Source organism: Carex rostrata, chromosome 25 (assembly GCF_964058835.1).
Source record: "Carex rostrata chromosome 25, lpCarRost1.2, whole genome shotgun sequence".
NCBI lineage: Eukaryota > Viridiplantae > Streptophyta > Magnoliopsida > Poales > Cyperaceae > Carex > Carex rostrata.
In genome coordinates, this window is record NC_135942.1 from 6,042,645 (window position 1) to 6,062,362 (window position 19,718).

The following is a 19,718-nucleotide window of genomic DNA, read 5'->3' on the forward strand; positions in this document are numbered from 1 at the left end:
TTGCTGGCAATGTGCGCACTTCTATTTGGTCGATGCCTATGTTGCTTTTGTGTGATCACACGATTCACACCTATCATAATGATAAATAGCTCATCTCATGGTCCCCTTTATTTTCAAGGCACTCTTAAGTGTGAATATGATTGTGCAAAATAAGCTGTTCACCAACTCAAGTGTAGTGTCTCGAGGTGGTGGATTACATACCCAAATTATTAGCTATTAAATTGAAATTAGATGATGGCTGATGATAAAGATGTTACAAATACTCGAGTTTATATAAATAAGAAGTTTTTATTAATAAGCTAATCAGTTTCACGCACCAGATATGTGACTATTTTTGTGTCATCCTCATGCAGCTACGAATCTTTCTAACTGCGATTATCAATTAAATATGGGTTAGATTCATATTTTTCCTAAAAAAACTATTTTTGTGGGATAACGTAGAGGTTAAAATCTTTCAACGTATCTTTTAGCATATTTATTAGGTTTTAAATTTGTAGCTTCCTATAGTATACTCTAATTTAGAGTTATCATTTTTAGTTTGTTATATAACATGTTATATTGTATTATTTATGAACAAACACAATAGTATAATTTTTATTTTGCAGTAGTTTTTAATTTATATTATATGAGATGTTTAAGAAATTATATTTAAATGTGAAGGGTTTTTCAAATGTTGTTAGTTGTGACATGTACTTCAAATTTGGATCCGCTTTGAATCCAGACTGAACCTAATAATTTAGAAACAAGTTATCGGTACCTATTTATTCGGAACTGAAATATTGAATTCGAAATATCTACTATTAGATGTGGTATTCGGATCCAAATTCAAGCTGGTTTGAACTAAAGTATATGGATTGAAATTCGGATCTGAACACTTTTAGAATATAGGTTCAAATATAATAGTATCTAGACTCTACATGACCGAATAGCACCACTATAAACACTATTGTTTGTGGATAAATGGATGGACAATGTGGATTCTTTGTTAGCCTAACAGTAACACTAAGACTTTTGATGGTCGGTTGGAACTTGGAAGACTCGTATATCACTCTTAAAGTGACGTTGCAACTAGAAAATATAAAGTCAATTTTTTTAAATTATGCATAATGAAATTTAATCGAACATTTTTTTTTTCCAGTTTTTATATAGTTTAGACTTTCTTATAAATTATGATTATGACATGTGTACTTGTAGCATAGTAATGATAATTACATGTGTTCTTCAGTTCAGCTTAACGTGCTTATTGTTAAGTCTTCATGTTAACCCTTTTTCTTGGCGTGCGGGGACCAAAAGAAAATAAGAGGCTTCAATTGATTTAGGTTTCAATCTCTAACCTAAAGGACTATTGAAAGGTCCATCTCATCCGGACCCCAAAATCTTGCATTGGGACCTTGCTCTGATTGTTAAAGATGTTTCTGCCACGTAATTATGACACAGCTATTACAAAACAATGTACCTGATGTCGTGATCGATATTCTCAGATTTTCAAAATGGAAAGTGGCACCCAGCTCGTTTTCAGGTCTAATGAAAAACAGAAATGATTAATTACGTAATGATAGGTAATGCCTAAAAAAGAATCACCAAACACATGAAAGAGAAATGATGGGTATATACACATTGGATAGAAAGAGGCAAAGAGCTACTTTTTCTTTTTCTTTTTACATATAAGTTGTTTAATTATAACCATGTTAGTATACTATTCTTATAAGTTGTTGAATCAACAAAATAATGCTATCCAATTAAAGAGAAATGAATTTGTTCGAATTAGTGTTATTTTCATGCTTTGAAACATATCAAAAGTAGAGTGCATGTAGCATTTTACGAGCTTATGTTCACAAATCAATGCATTTTTGAAACCACTTAAACAATCAACTTTTATTTTTCAATCTTTCAACTATATATAAAATGACTCGAAAAAAAAAATATGAAGTTATAATGCAATATGGCAATAGTAACTTTTATGTTTTGAAAATAAAAGGGAAAATTCAGGTTTAGTCCTTATTTTTTTTTTAATCAAGTTGGTCCTTGAACTCTTATTGCACCCATTTGATCCTTGAATTTTTAGAAAATAGTCCTTTTACTTTTTAATAGTATTAAGTTATGCCTTTTATTATATTTTTTTTAAACGGATACGGATATGGAGCGAATAATCTAAGAATACGGATTTGAATACATATATATATATTGATGTGTGTGGACCAATGAGCACTTGTGCTAGAGGCGGTTATCAGTACTTCATAACATTTACTGATGATTTAAGTAGATACGGTTATGTGTATTTGATGCGACATAAATCGGAATCCTTTGAAAAGTGAAAAGAGTTCAAGAATGAAGTGGAGAACCAACTCAATAAGAAGATCAAGATCTTGAGGTCCGATCGAGGAGGTAAATACCTAAGTCACAAACGAGTTTGGAGATTATCTAAAGGAGTCTGCAATTGTTTCACAACTCACCCCTCCCCAGGACGCCTCAATGGAATGGTGTTTTGGAAAGGAGGAATTGAACTTTGTTAGACATGGTTCAATCGATGAGAAGCCAAACCAATCTTCCTATCTCGTTTTGGGGTTATGCACTTGAAACTGTCGCGTTCACATTAAACAGGACGAAACAAATAATTGTCAGATAATTAAGTTATAGATGGATGGTTCGGATCGACCGTTTGGATTTTGAAAAGTCGAATTTGGACCGTATGTATTTCGGTCCATATACATTTGAATACACATTAGTCACTCTCTCTCTCTCTCTCTCTCTCTCTCTCTATATATATATATATATATATATATATATATATATATCTCCATTCTATTATTAAGCATGTTGGGTGTCTAATCTGCCAACGGTTATGATTGAAAGATGAAATTTCGGATTTAATCTCAACCCTCCAATCCCATAGTCTGTCTTCTTTTGATTAAATGCATCTGAATAATGTGTAGAAGTCTAAATTTAGCTAAAAACATACTCGCCACACGTACCGCCGCACGATGCATTACAATTAAAATTAAATATATTTAGAAATTTAGCGATAGAATTCTCTGTTTCCATATTTATTTTTTTCCTTATTTCTCCCTCTTCAATTGAACCGATTTCACCTTCCATTTATATAAGACAGATCACAATGGAAATCAATTTTTTCCTCACTTCCTTATTTCTCTTGCTTTCTTTCTATAAATATTATCGTGAGTAATCTAGAATATATATATTATCAATTTTATTTCTATACTTATCTATACTATCTATATCTATTATCACAATAGAAATTAATTGAAAATCATAAATTTATCAAGGTAAATTAACAATTTATTTTATTATCCTTTTATTCTTTTAGATATTATAAAATATCATGATCCGCCTTCATTTATCAAGGTAAATTGAAAATCATAAAATAAAACAACCCGCCTTTAGATATTATAAAAGAATATGTCAGTTATTTTATTATCCTTTTATTCCTTTATTCTTTAGATTTGATTAGTTTTATTTTATTTATCAACTCTTGCAAGTGTGTTTTTGTTGCTCAAGAGAAAAATAAAACCTCATGAGTATAACTGCATATAAGTCAATTCAAGTAAACTTTTAGTTGAGCTCATAACTAGGCTAATCTAGATCTAACTATTAACTGATATCACATTAGCTCGGCAAATAACCTTGTTAATGATTTTCTGTGATTACATTGTAAGTTGTATCAAGGTAAATTAACAATCCTTGATGAACATAATTTCAGATAAATTTCTTATTTTTAGTATTATCTTTTTTTTTTTAATTTCTTTTTTAGTTGGTTTAATTTTGAACCTCTCTGTATGAATGAAACTTTTAATATAATATTTTTATTAATTATACCATCTCATCTAAGCTGTACACATACTATTATATAATCTCCCTTTGCTCTGTCCTGAGCAAGTCAACTTTGAAAATTGTTATGATTTTTCTTAAAATAGAAAAATACAAATAAATATGCCTTTTATTTATATTAATGCCCAGACAACTTAGTGCTAGGTTCTTCCCTGATGAAACAGGTGCAAAAGGTGACATCAATGAAAATCCAATCAAAGCACTTCCTACTTAATGCATGAAAGGTGCCAGGAAGCACAAACGATGGGAGACTGCAATGCAGTTCATTCCTCAGTAGTTTAATTAGGATCTTAGTTGTGGTTTATTTAGTTTTTACATTGCTTTTCCTGTAGTTTCATTTTCATTCAATTTCTAGGACATCACCATATTTGCTAGTAAGGGAGAAAGTCACGAATAAGCACCTTGCCTTTTCCTATTTATCAGGTTGCAAAAGACGGGTTGATAGGTACCTTTTTCTGTTATAAATTAGAAGTCATGGATATTTTAAAGTAAGTAGTTGTTACTTGTATGTTTTTTTTAGAACTTTTTATCTTTTTGACAATGTAATACTTAGATAGTTGAGATTAATATGTTTTCTTTTTTCTCTTTTAGTTTATTTTTTTTTTATGAAAATATGTCATTTTTTATGATTTATTTTCTCTTATAATATGTTCCGTTGCAACGCACGGGCATGATACTAGTATATATATATATATATATATATATAGGCTAATAAACAATTGATTGTTCCTAGCCTCCTATGCAACCAAGTCGTTTTTTGATTTTTAAAGTCCAAATGATCGATCCAAACCGTTAGATGTAATCTCCATATTAAAATGTGCTAGGAGACCAAATTTTACATTTTTTGAAATTTTTTTACTATTTATTAAGCCACTTTGAAAATCGCTGATCCAACGGTGGCTTAACCAAACAGTAAAATTAGAAGCTACCGTTGGATCAACGATTTTCAAAGTGGCTTAATAAAAAGTAAAAAAAAAAAAAAAAAAAATGTATAATTTGGTCTCCTATCACATTTTAATATGGATATCACATGAAACGGTTTGGATCAATTATTTGGACTTTAAAAATCAAAAAATGACTTGGCTGCATGGGAGACTAGAAACAATCAATTGTTTATTAGCCTATCTCTCTCTATATATATACATTATAATCATCAACTAGTCATCACGTATGTTTCGTATCGTTAAAATTCAAGAGTATTGATTTACATCTAAAGACATATTTCTTTAAAATCTAAATTTATTTAACACGAAGTCAGAACTGCAATATACCATTAATAATATATATTTATATTTGTTCTGATACCACTTTAATTTTTCTCTCTTTTTGTTTCCGATATTCACTCTTCATTTTCTCCCTTTTTTCTCTCTAACCCGTCCTTTTCACCATGATCAAATAAGAGGAAATAGTTAATCGGCAAAGAGAAGGTGAGTGGAGTTACTAGGTGGCATTAAACAAAATGTTTCATGCAAAATGGTCTTATTAAAAGGAATTCACTTTTTTTTTTTCCTTAATCTAATAACTAGTTATTTTGCACTAAACCCCTTATATTATTGGAAATAACTTAGCTTTATATACTATGTTTTCAATTCACATGACATTACCAAATTTTAAAATAATCCATGTTAGACTAAATATTTACAAGTACAATAAAATTAATTAACATCTATAATTTATTTACCGTATATTAATGTAAATCTTAATATCTTATGATATTTTAGTATTTCTGATTATAACATAAATAAAGATTTATTAAAAGACTTTAAAATTATCTATTTTCTAATTAAAATTTTCCTATGCACTTCTAGTGTATATCATCTCTTCTTTTATGATTTTCATTCAATGAAAAAAAGGATAAAAGTATTTAGCTAATCGTCCGAGCTTTACTTTTTCGAAATGGCATCTCCACCTAATAATTTATATAGTATTATTTCTCCGAGATATTTGTTTACAATGTTCCAAAGGAATTGATTTGATTGAATGACATTGACGTTTCATAATGAACTAAAGTTCATAATATTTATCTAATTAATTATATTGATGAATAATATAATTATTTTCATAATATATATTAAACTATATGTATATATCTACTATTCAGATACGGATAATTGAAACGTAAAACCATTTGAGTATCTTATCTACATGAATATTTGAATATCAGATATTTATATCTAATTTTTCGAATACGGATCGGATATTATCTGTTTTCACAACCCTTCATGAGAAAGTTGATGAGATATTTTTTTCTTGCTCATAGTCATACAATAATGGAAAAGATACCATTTGTTAATATCTATATATAGAACAGAGAAATGATACCACCCATCAAAGGAGACAATTCATCTTTTGGGTTATAATTGTACATTGTGTGAGAAGTCATGCCCCACTAGGAACCATGATGAGATTATATTTAGCTTTCCACCGTGAGTCATGATAAATCTTATTTAGATTTTTGTACTGAATGACATGACATGATAATTTTACTTGAAACCTTTTCACTATGATGAATGTTTTATTTCAAAGTTAATGGAAACATGTCAGATGAGTTTAATTTATTAACTCCAAAGAATATATTCTTGATTTAACAACCTTGATTGGATTAAATTAATTCCAGCTTTACAGTTGTTGGTCATCCTGACGCTGCTCGGTTTTCAAGACACACATGCAGTGTGTTCGGTAAGGTTTAGATCATAAAATTTTGTCTAATGGTCTTAAGATCAGATGAGATGTGCCAAAGCATTGAAACTTGGACGGAAGGGATCCAGATTCAAATCTGGTCTAATCCAGTCTGTTTTCATCCCTACATCCTTCAATTACAGTCGTGATATGGTGGTATGGGAATTTTGGACCTTCATCAGATGAATTGTGCTTTGCTTCTCAAATGGTGGTGGAGAGTTCAAAATACATACACAATACTCCCATACGTGGAAAGATATCTACCTTGCTAATATTTTATTGAATATCCATATCTCCCCTTTCTGGAAAAGATGTTTTTGCACTTGCTCCTTTAAATACAGTCTTTCCCCAGTTAATTATATGATATTTGTCAAACTCAATATGTTACAGTGCAGGATGTAGTGTTGACACAGGGTGCCTGTATCACTTTTAGAAGGAATTTGACTGGGCTCTTGTTACAGGAATGGTTACAACTATTAGTTGTAGTTAGTACATTTGCATTCACTCATGGACAAGAACACCTTACATGGCAGTGGGAGGCTTCTGGCATCTATACTATTAAATCCCTTTATGTGTTTCTTAACTTTAGAGGGGTTTCAATTTACAAACCTCTCCTGTGGTGGAAACTCCCTCTCCCTCCTAAAATCAGAGCATTCATGTGGCTTGTGCATAGAAATAAAATCCTTACTAAACTTAAATTGCATGTTAGAGGTTGAGAAGGAGACACCACGTGTCAGTTTTGCTCTCAAGAAGAGGATGCTTATCACCTATTCTTTTAGTGTTATTTTGCTAAACATGTATGGTTTTACTTAGGCCGTTGTCAAACTGTCATGTCTCAGTGGACATCTCTTAGTGATGTTGTACATTTTGCTTTTACATTACCTAATTAAAACCACTAGAACTTTTATTTTTTTTATTTTTTTATAGTGATTAGTGCTACTATTTGGTGTATTTGGAGACATCAAAATGATTTGTGCTTTAATGACTCCATTACACACTCTGGTAGGCAAGTGATACTAACTATTATTTCACTGGTGTAGGGGTGTCAACGGGTACGATATGGGTCGGTGGAGATATTTTCATACCCGTACCCGTTATGGTAACGAAAAAAAAATCTTTACCCTTACCTGTATTTTCGAATACGGTACGGGTCGGGTAAACGGATAAAAAAGTGTCATTAACATTTCGATTTGTATTTTCGATAAAATATTTTTCAAAATAAGAAAAAAAATATTGAATACAACTAATTTGTATTATGAAAATTTAATAAAATACAAAAACTTTATTGTATCATGTATCATCTTCATACAAATATATATCTATATATATAATTTTATTTTATTTAAATTATCTTATACGAAAACGGTTAAAATAACGAAAAAAAAATCATTACCCTTACTCGTACCCGATTAGCTAACGAAAAAAAAATCTTACCCTTACCCGTGTTTTCGGATACGATACGGGTCGGATAAACGGGTAAAAGGGTGCCATTGACACCCCTACACTGGTGGTATATTGGACAGGGAAACTATCAGAAGAAATCCAAAAGGAGGTGAATGAGTGGCTACCTTCTGATCTTGATGAAGTCCCTTTGTAGGTGGCTGCACCTAAGGAAGAGAATATTGTGACTGGGCTGATTGGAGAGTAGTCCCCTTTCTAGCTTGTGGTTTAGGGTCTTCACCCAAAAAACACCAAACTTTATTCTATTTTGTTCTATCCCAGCCCTGATGTGGCTTAGCTAGTTTTAGTTATTGTTGCTGTCTTTATATATCTTGTTGGATTAGGTTTGTTGTTTGCATGACTGTGCTATCTCCCGTATTTGTTTTTTTCTTGTTTACTCTAGATGGCTTTTTGATGGTTGTAAGACTCTAAGTTTCAGCTTAATGAAACGGGCTTTATTGTCTTCTTTTTTGAAAAAAAAAAAAATTACAGTCGTGGTGTATTGTATAGAAATGTCTACATTAACTATTAATTATATATAAATTTACGTCTACTAAAAAGTTAATATAAGGTAGACGAAATTTGTATTTATCAAAAGCAGAATTATTAATACATGTCGACGGGAATCGGGATCGTTTGATGAGCATCAGACTAAATTTAGTCAATTTTTTTTATAAGAGTTGCCAATCTGCATTAAGATCCGTACATATTAAGTTAATATAATGTCTATGTACGATTTTGTATCCACTCAAGCACCGTACTTAATTGTAGGGAACAGAACGATCTAGATTTAATCTCAGCCGAATCAAAAGTAACTTGATGCCTCTTTGACTATAAGAGTTCCCTTAAGATTCGTGCAAAGTTAAAAGAACGGTCTGATCTACTAATTCTAAAGGATTCCTTTATCCGGTACCGGTACCGGAGAGGATCCGAATTCATAGTTGGGATGCGGTCATGCGAAACGCTTTTATTTTATTTTAGTTTTTTAGGCACAATCTCTTATTTTAAGGATAAGAAAACCTCATGGTGGCTTCCAGCATTTTTACGCATTACTTTTTAAACACAAGTGGCTGATCAGATGCCCACTTTGTTAGACCTTGATCTGACACATTTGCCACTTTTATTAATACTTAATTGTTAAGGCACCTGGCACCCCAGTTAAGAAAAAGGTTAAAAGTTAATACCAGAATTTACATCTATCATGACGTAAACGACAGATCTCAAGATAAATATTATATTAAAAGAGTCTGATGTTTGTGTTGCTCTTTGAGTCTTGATGTCATGTCATGCTTTAGGCATTTTAGGCCGCATTATTAAAAGCAAATAGAATCTATCAAAAGACAAAGATCAACATGGTATATTTGTCATCATTCATGATTTTTTCAATACCTACTTCTTCCCCTCCGTTTAAAGAGATTTTTAGTTTAGTCTATCTAAATTTGCTTTTAGGTATTTCCACATGTGCCGACTTTTTTATTTTTTATTCATTTTTCAATATATTTTAATAAAAATAATCAAACTTTTGAGTTTTTTTTTTTAAATATCCAAGTCGTAACTTGAAAAATAGATAAAAATAAAAAAGTCTGGCACATGGCAGGAGTTAGTTTTGACATTCGTGCTATGTTAAAACAACGGTTCATATTTATAACTTACATCTTAGTACCTGGGGTGATACGGATTATGCTCCTATTCAGACCCTTGTTTTTTTATTTTAAAAAATTAAATAATTACATTGTGCGAAACAAGATGGATTACTTTTATTTTATTTTATATATGAGCTGACCAAACCGAGTTATTCGGTCCCGTTAGAATATCCTCCGGAATCGAATTGAAAGTTCGATCTCAGTTTTTGTAAATAGCAGCATGTATTTACCACATAAAATCTGAGAACTACTGGGATCAAATCAGTCAATTTATGTAAGTAGCGGTATGGGATATGAAATCCATGATCATCTCATCTCGTTCATTTATATCTTTCACCTGAACCTTTATTGGGGAAGAAACCAATATCTCATTGTTTTTTTTGCATTGTGTAGCTTTTGGTGTGGTAACTTGTGAAAATTAATAGAACTGAACTATTTGTGCGTTCTCATTAGTCTCTCTCCAATGAATTCAATCACATTCATTTATTGAGAAAAAACTAATTTATCTTGTTTCTGACAAATTAATTTTTAAATTTCTCAAAATAAAAAAATGGCGGTATGTGTTTGATCTCAAAATAAAAAATGTATGAGTATCATGAATATTTGAGGAGAGCCATTTTCATTTTAAATTCCAAGCAACAAAGAAAATATGTTTTACTCCGTCTAAAAGGCAATTATTACATACATGGTGGAGCTCAGAATGTGCACACTACTAGAATCATTGTAGCCTATTGAGCACCATTGTGTTTGATCATGAATTGCACAAATCTAATTGGCAAGCAATATATACAATGTTAATTTGGGGAACATAATATGGTTCATGTGATAATTCTTCCCAAAAAAGTGGAAAACATATCTGAAGAATATTTCATAATATTCCATTGTTTAGTTCTGCCCACTTGGCTTGGGCACAATAATTAGCTATAAAAGATACATTCAATACCAGTGTTGTAAATAACGGTATGCGGTTATTGGACAGACAGAGTATCACTAAGCAATTAATCGGGCATAATTGGAAATAATCAGTCATAATGGAAAATAATCAGCCGATTAATCAGAAAAATACGTAACAATTTGATTACCGCTACCGACTAATTGACCGATTAATCAGCCTAATTAAATGGATATTTTTAATTACAACACAGGCAGTGTTGAGATGTAATTTTCTTATTGGTATTTTCTCAGGGGTTCAAGGGATGTTCTGGTTGGATCTTGTTTATATTGGACTTGTAATCGGATCTAATTGGACCCTTTAAGCTTTGAATATATTCTTGGCAGCCTCTGCCAGTTGATTTTCAAAACAAAAAAAAAAACGCTGCTCAATACTACGGACAGAATTTTTTTTTTTTTCAAAAAACACTAGCTAGCACATCGGTTCGGCTTGGGGGAAGTTTGTATTCTCTGCATTACTTCATATTTTGAGTTTTGAATCAGGACCGTCAAATCATAATGTGGGTCAATCAGACCAAAATCTGTAATATATGGGATTCTATTAATATTCATGTCAATATAGATCTGTTCAAATTTTCTACATTACCTTAAAATTTAAGTACTGTAGCGAATACAAATTTCGGCTTTGGAAAGACATGAGGCAGTAAATACCGATTTTTTTATTAATCAAAAATAAAATTAAAAAATATCGCGAAAGGAGATCGTTTTAGTGGAAAATCGAAATCTAGGAAAAACGGAATGGTTAATCCCGTCCAGACAAATTTCGTCCCGTTAATCTTAATTCTAATTAGTGATCTAATTAAAAAAAAAAACTCTGGACGGGATAGACCATCCTGTCCAGCACTAGCATTTTTTTTTTCATTCTCTTATATGAAACCAAAAAAAAAAAAATGCTACAGTGCTGGACGAGATAATCTATCCCGTCCAGGAATTTTTTTTTGTCTGCTTAGCGAGGCACTAATTTGGACAGAAAATTTTGTACCGTCCGGGATGAGATAACCAATCGTGTTTTTTCTATATTTCAATTTTCCAGCAAAATGATTCTCTTTCGCAATATTTATTTTATTTTATTTTCGATTAATAAGAAAATCGAGAGTAAATATGTTTCCTTTAAGACAAACAATTGGATTTTTCAAGTCTATTCCCATGTGGATCTTAATGGATTTTTTTTTTTACTAAGAAGTATTGCGTCTTACTTCTAAAAAATGCATGATTAATTTTAAATGACAAAATATAATACCAACTAGGGGTGTCAATGGCACCCTTTTACTCGTTTATCTGATCTATATCGTATCTGAAAACACGGATAAGAGTAAGATTTTTTCTTTTCTTAGTTAATCGGGTAAGGGTAAGGGTAATGATTTTTTTTTCCGTTATCTTACCCATTTTCGTATAAGATAATTTTTAAAAATAAAATTATATATATATATATATATATAGAGTACGGCTAACGCGCTTCCTCTAGCATATGGGCCGAAATGCTTCCGGTGGAAATTTGAAATTTCAAAATCCAAAAAGTCGATCTGAACCGTTCATCTTCTTCTCCATATTAATATCTGCTTGGAGACCAAATTTTACATTTTTCTGAAATTTTTTACTATTTATTAAGCCACTTTGAAAATCGCTGATCCAATGGTTTTACTGTTTTGTTAAGCCACCGTTGGATCAGCGATTTTCAAAGTGGCTTAATAAATAGTAAAAAATTTCAGAAAAATGTAAAATTTGGTCTCCAAGCAGATATTAATATGGAGAAGGAGATGAACGGTTCAGATCGACTTTTTAGATTTTGAAATTTCAAATTTCCACCGGAAGTATTTCGGCCCATATGCTAGAGGAAGCGCGTTAGCCGTACTCTATATATATATATATATATATATATATATATATATATATATTTGTATGAAGATAATACAAGATACAATAGAATTTTGTATTTTACTAAATTTTTATAATACAAATTACTTGTATTCATTATTTTTTTTTCTTATTTTAAAAAATATTTTATCAAAAGCACAAATCGAAATGTTAATGGCATTTTTTTATCCGTTTATCCGACCCGTACCGTATTCAAAAAGACAGGTAAGGATAAAAAAGACACCCATAATACCAGCTACATTTATAATGCTAATCTAAATATGTTTTCACAAATATTTAACAAATTTCACCATTTTCTCAATAATATAATATTTTCTTAAAATAAGTTATTATGTAAGAAAGTGCTTGCATTTTCTAATCAGAAGCAACCCAAATTTTTGATGTAGCTATTTTCGGGAAAAAAATTATCTATAAAAATTATTAAATTCATACGTAATGGAAAGAGTATTTGATTTCCAATAAATATAGAAATATCTGGTTCAATGAGTGCGATCTAAATATATGGATCGGACTCAATAGTTCAGATTATCAATATATATATATTAAACTTTAAAAGGGAGAAATTTGTATGTCATATTTCATCAATCCTAAGTGGATCTGACTCAAGGAGTTGAGTCAAATCCAAATAAATTCAAATATTGTTTTTTAATTAAGTAGAAAAAATGAATGGTAGCTGTCACAATTAATCAATTTAAAATTGAATTCCGTTCCATTTCTAATCTAATTTTCTGCGAGATCTATATTCTATATTTTTCAATCTACGTCTATTTTTTTTCATGAATAAAATATTTTCCTGTTGTCGTACAATCCAAAAGTAATGACATTACTTTATCAACGGTCCCAAGTCCCATCGTTTTCGTGCAGTTTGATAAGAACCTTCTGGACAAGAATTCTGTCAAAATCAACGGCTGTTTACCGTGAAATGTGTCTATCAATATTGTGTCGTTTTTCAGATGTCAATTCATGTGTTGAAGTAACACCCCAAAAAAAAAGAAGAGAGAAATGTTATGGTACCCCCAGTTATCATACTCGAGCGCGTCTCTCAAGTAGTTTAATGGAAAAAAATTTCAATATTGTCTAACTTTCATTTTCAGTACTAATATCTAAACATTTAAATGTATGTTTATAACATTTTAAAATGTTACTCGCAAACATGTAAATCTCTGTCTGAAATCATTTCTAGATAATTTTAACTCTTAAATACTTTTGTCTTCAAGCCAAAAAAGAAAAGATTATTTTCACTCACTCTTTTTTTTATTTTTTCTCTGATCATTATAATTTATTTTCTCGACGATCCGTGATGAATTTTACGAATCTAAAAATACAAACATTTTCTATTCGATTTTACCTTTCAAATAAGATCCATGAAGAAATATGATACCTCGCATATTTAGCCTATATTTGACTTGATTTCGTACCAAATTCACGTTCTAAATTGTCAAAATCATGTGCATTTCATTTATATATCCTTAGAATTTGGTACTGCTGAGAGTTTGTTTGTTTTCTACAGGATTGGAGCAAAATACACGAAGAAACGACATTTTTGGACTCCCTGGTACGGCCCTTACCAGGCTTGGTACGGCCCTTACCAGGCTTGGTACGGCCCTTACCAGACTTGGTACGGCCTACCCTTACCAGGCTTGGTACGGCCCTTACCAGATTTGGTACGGCCCTTACCAGATTTGGTACGGCCCTTACCAGACTTAGCCGATCCAGCCTCTTTCCCATCTTGTACGGCCTGGCCGTACCACTTTGGTACGGGCCGTACATAGATGCCGCCTGACAGAATTCAAATCTTGGCAGAGGCTATTTAAAGCGAGGGATCTCTCCATTTTCGGGGATTCCATTCCATTCCAGATTGAGAGCTCAGAGAAAGAGAGCAAAGGAGCAAGGAGAGAAGAAGAAGGAAGAGGAAGAGGCGAAAATCGACGGATCAACCTCTTCTCCACATCCGATCTTCGATCTAGTTCTATCATGCCTCTCTTTATCTCTTTATTTGTATTTCTGGACAGATCCATGACTTGTGAGTAGTAGATCATTGTTTCTAGGGTTTGTAGATGGATTTTCTTGATTTGTGTTGCTTTTCTTGATTTGGATCTTGTATGAACTCTTTTGATTGAATTGATTGTGAATTTGCTTGTCTTGATTGCTTTGTCTCTCTGTGATTGCATATGGTGTGCCTATAGTGGTAGATCAACCCTAACAAGGTCATGTGACCATTGCTTTCTCTCAACCAAACCAATCCCTTTAGGTAGACTTGTTCGAATTGAAGCCGAAAGGTTGAATTCTCCCCTAATTGACAGATTAGAGGATACCTTAGATCTCCAATCAATCAACTAGAGGATCTGGACCAAAACACGAGAGTTGAGGTCTAGAAACCCTAGAAGGTGAAGAATTGACTCCAAAACCTAGATCTTGAGCCAACACACGAGAGTTGAGGTTTAGGAACCTTAGGTATGGTCAATTGAACCTTTCTGAAGAGTTTAACACGAGGTACCAGCAAGAAATGCATCAACTCGAACTTGTAAGCTCTGTACTGGTACATTGGTACGGGTCTTACAAGAGTGGTGCGGCCTACCCGTACCAAGCCCCACTCGGCTTGGTCGGACCAGGTTGGTGCGGCCTAGCCGTACCAACTTGGTAAGACCCGTACCACTAGAGGCAAATCAGAGATGAAGTCTGAAACCCTTGAAACATCTTTTATCCCAAATCAAAACACAGTTTATACCTTTCCTTGCACATTTACTATTCTATTGCATTGTTTGATTGCTTGAGTTGATTCTTTAGGAAAATTAAGTACCAAAACTCCCTTTTTCTCACTTCTAGTCTTTAGTCGATGTTATCACATTATTAGACCTATCATTTCGACTTGTTTCCATACGAAAATCTATGTTTTGAACCAACAAAGGGTGCCTTTTACATTGAACATCCATAGAATATGGTACTGCTAAGTTTTGGTTCTTACTTTGCAGGAATCAGGCGAAATTGGGCAAAATCAGGCAATTGGCAGACTTCAGGAAGCTCCGATGCGAGTCGCATTCATCTGGTGCGAGTCGCATCCAAGCCCAAAGCGACCTGCGATGCGACCCTCACTGCTCTCTCTTGAAGACCATCTGATGCGAGTCGCATCCACCTGATGCGAGTCGCATCAACTGTTGCCGTCCAGTTCAAATTAAATCTGACAAGCCCAAAGTCAACTCGGTTGCCTATATAAGGAGGTCTTGTGCCAGAATTCGGGGAGCTTTTTCCCCCTCTACATTCCAGAACACAAAAAGAGCGAAGATCAAGAGAGAAGAAGGAGATTGGAGCTTGATTGAAGAAGAAGAGAAGGGAAGATTTCAAGATCCTCTCCAATATACTTTGGATCTTCGAGCTCCATCATGATTTGCTTATTCTCTCTCTCTTTCATGTTTACTTTTGTTATGCTTGAGTAGATCCCTGTTTCTTAGGGTTAAGATGTAATCTCCAAACCTTTTCTTTGAGTTGAATGATGTTTTGATCTAATGTTGAACTTGTGTGATTGTTGTTTGAGTATTCATTGTTTGCTTGATTGTGATTTCTTGATTGATTCTTGATTGTCTACTGTTAGATGTCTATAGCATCTCTTCTAGTAATTTGGCCTTGATGTATCTTGTAATTGTAATTGAGCACTTGAAGTAGATAGTAACCGAGAGGTGAAATTTCTATTATCGAGAGGTTATAGATACTTCTAGTTAACCAAACAATCAATCTAGGTTAGATACCAGTAGGCGAGAGCCACAGGTCGAAGCCTCGCACAAGAAATCAACTTAGATACGAACTCATGTCAGCTCTGCTCGAGGGCCATGCGACCCGCATCAGAGATGATGCGAGTCGCATCACACAGGTCGCATCAGAGATGATGCGAGTTGTATGATAGGTCCAGAGAAGGGAAAGTTTGGAGATGAAGTCTGAAACCCTAAGAACACCTTTTATAATTGATTCAAAACCAAACCTTTTAATCACTTTCATTTACCTTTAATTGAATTGTCTTTTGAAATTTAGAAATTGAAACAAATCAAACCCAATTCTTCAAACTTCTAGTACCTAACTTGGATTTGTGAAAGTCTAGAATTGAGTTTAACCGTCCCTGAGGATCGATACCTTATTTTACTACACGGATAGGATTGTACACTTGCAATCCTAGACGTGAGTGGATTCAAGGTTTAAAACAAGTACAATTAGTTGTATTTGGAACTTTGTAAGCACACTCTGAGAAGCGAACAGTCGAGATAAGTAAATATCTAGATAAAGGAACCGTCCCTGTGGATCGATACCCGATTATACTCCTCGATAGGGTTGTGCACTTGCAACCCTAATCGGAAGGTGTAACCGCGGTTTTAAAAGGTACGCCCCCAAGCGTACCGAAACTTGCGTTGCGCTTTCACGCGAACAAAATACTTTTGAGTAATTTTAAAGTCATTTGTTTTTTTTTTAAGTAAAACTCGTGAGCACTTTAAATTTTCAAGTTTTAAATCTCAGTCTACAACCATTAAAATTTTCAAGAGTTTGTACATAAGGTTTATATGCTTTGTAAATGCAGTGTTATTGTTGAGGTTTAAATTATTTGTACATGAGGTTTATATGTTTTATTCTAGATATTTAAAGTGTTATTAATGAGATTTATATGCTTGTACGTGAGGTTTATATGCTTGTAAACAGAGGTTTAAATTATTTTAAAGCAAAATAAAAAAAACTGAAAGTCACAGAGATTTAAAGTGATAAAAAAAATTACAACACAAATATAACTCGAAAGTTATTCTTCACGGATCTCATTTAAAAGAGAAAATCAGGTAAAAAATATTCATATTTTTAGATTCGCAAAATTCATCACGGATCATCGATAAAATGGACGAGAATGATCAGAGAAAAAATTAAAAAAATGTGGATGAAAGGAATCTTTCCGTTTTTAGCTTGAAAACAAAGTTGATAGAAGTTAAAACTATACATATTTTGAATTTTAATGCTTGCAGATAGAGGTTTAAATGCTTGCGAGTGGTATTGTAAAATGTTATAAACAGAGCTTTAAATTTTTGAATATTAGCGCTGGAAATGAAAGTTACATAACATTGGAAGTTTTTTATATTAAACTACTTGGGGGACGCGTTCAGAGATTTTATTTGGGATACAATTATCAGGCTCCAAAACAAAAAAAAAAATCATGTATTGAAGAAACACTTTTTTTATATAGTTTGTCTCTTTCGCTATATTGTATTGCGAGATCTTCTGTGACGCAGATCTTCCTTCTTATCGTGTAATTTCTAAAATCGTTTACCAAAGATTATAGTGACAAATGAATTATTCGCGAACTTTGACCGAATAATTCACGAATTTTCCCATAATTTTTTTGTTTTTTTGTTCTCTTGCAAGACTGAAATCTCTAGTCTAGATAATTTTGAATTATTCTCGAATTATACCCGAATTATTCCCAAATCTCAAATTTTTGACATCTTCTCACCGAACCCGAATAGTTCATTTGTCACTATGCCAAAGATATCTTCTAATTAGTTGTATAATCTACATTGATCCTTCTAACGAGTTTGGTGATAATTTTCCATAAGGCCATATTTCATTATTAGTTTTTTTGTTTAAGACTAAAGCTTTTAGTATTCCAAATGGATTTTTTTTAGAATTGTATTAAATGCAATCAGACTATTAATTATACTATCAATATATGCTGTCTTAGTACATTTAAAATTTTCAACTGCTCAATGATACTTTCAATAATTGTTTATTTTCATTATTTGCATGTAGGGTAGGTAGATGTGATGGTGATCTATCCTTTTTACTCCTTCCACTAAAAAATTAATTTTTTTGCTTCCTTGTTTCTAATTAGTTTCTGCCATAACTAAGGGCATAGGAAACTGATATCATGGAGGATCAGACCATGGGATAAAATTTGGCGGAGCTTAATTGTGCCCGGTGTGGCATAGTAACGCATAACCGGGAGGGTATTAGCTTCAGTGAGGAGAGAGGGATTTGGGGGAGGAAGCATGGTGAGACGGAAAGAGGGAGCTTGAAGATGATTGATAGGAGGAGGGGGTAATGGAGTGAATTTTAGGGGAGACGGGGGGTTTTATAGGGCTAATAGTTGGGCAGGTGAAGGAGCGGTGCCCGACTTTGTGGCAGGCAAAGAAAATGGTGGAGTTACGGCAGGTGGCAGTAGAGTGGCATATTTCACCGCATTTGAAGCAAACTAGGGTTCCCTTCTTGGATAGTGAGCGGAGGTGGTCTAATTTGGCGCTGGCCTTTTGGTTAAGCTGGGTCGTTTTCTTAGGGTTCTTGGAGTTGGGTGGAGGACATAGAGGGGGGAGGTGTGAAACGGATTGTGATAGGATTGAGTCCCGGATGACATCTGTGAAGTTGGGAGATGATTGCAGAAGATCTTGGGAGAGGGGTAAGCGAGGGAGTCGAGGCAACTGGATTAAAGGCGGCATTGGCATGATTATGGTGTGAAAGAGGGAGAGATGACTGAGACGGAAAAGATTGAAGTGAAGGAAAAATAGCTGAGTTGAGACGATTGAGGGTAGAGTGTAAATCCTTAATGATTGCGGTGACTTAGGCTTGCTAGCCCATTACAAGAAAAGGAATCTTGATTTTCCGATCAGGCTCTCAGCCCAAAGTTAGAATTAATTAATTTAGTAAGAAGTAATATTTTCCGTTATCTTTGAATCGATACCTAAACTACTACAAAGATATGTTGTATGCTTGCAACTGATATATATTATTATGTACTAAAAAGTGCATTAAATTGACCTATTATCCAATATCTAAAATACACAACACCATTCCTTCCATTTCTCTGCTCTTCTTTTCCAAACAAGGTGTTAGAGTTTGCTTGTGTACCACCTACCAAATGCAATTTCGTTAGGAAATAATTAAGTTTGAACCGAATAAAAAACTAGCAAGAATTGGAAGGTGCGCGGTCCATTACGGAACGGATTCAAATTTCTGTTTACTTTCTTTCCAGACAAAAAACCTGTGGAATTGCCGTGGATTTGTACATTTCGTTAATAATGGAGAGGTGGATGTAGACGAAAGTAGGTGGTAGGGGTAAACTTGATGAGGTGCGGCCTGAGATATCATATACATGTGGCCATGCATGGCACAACCGCACAAGGGACCAAGACCTGCCTCTACCTGCCTAATGGACTCCACCTATATAAAGATATAAAGAGCTAGCCTGCTTTGGATGTCACCACGTTTCCTTTATTTATTATTATTATTATTATTTTTTTTTTTTTTTTAATTTTCTGTTTAATTGAG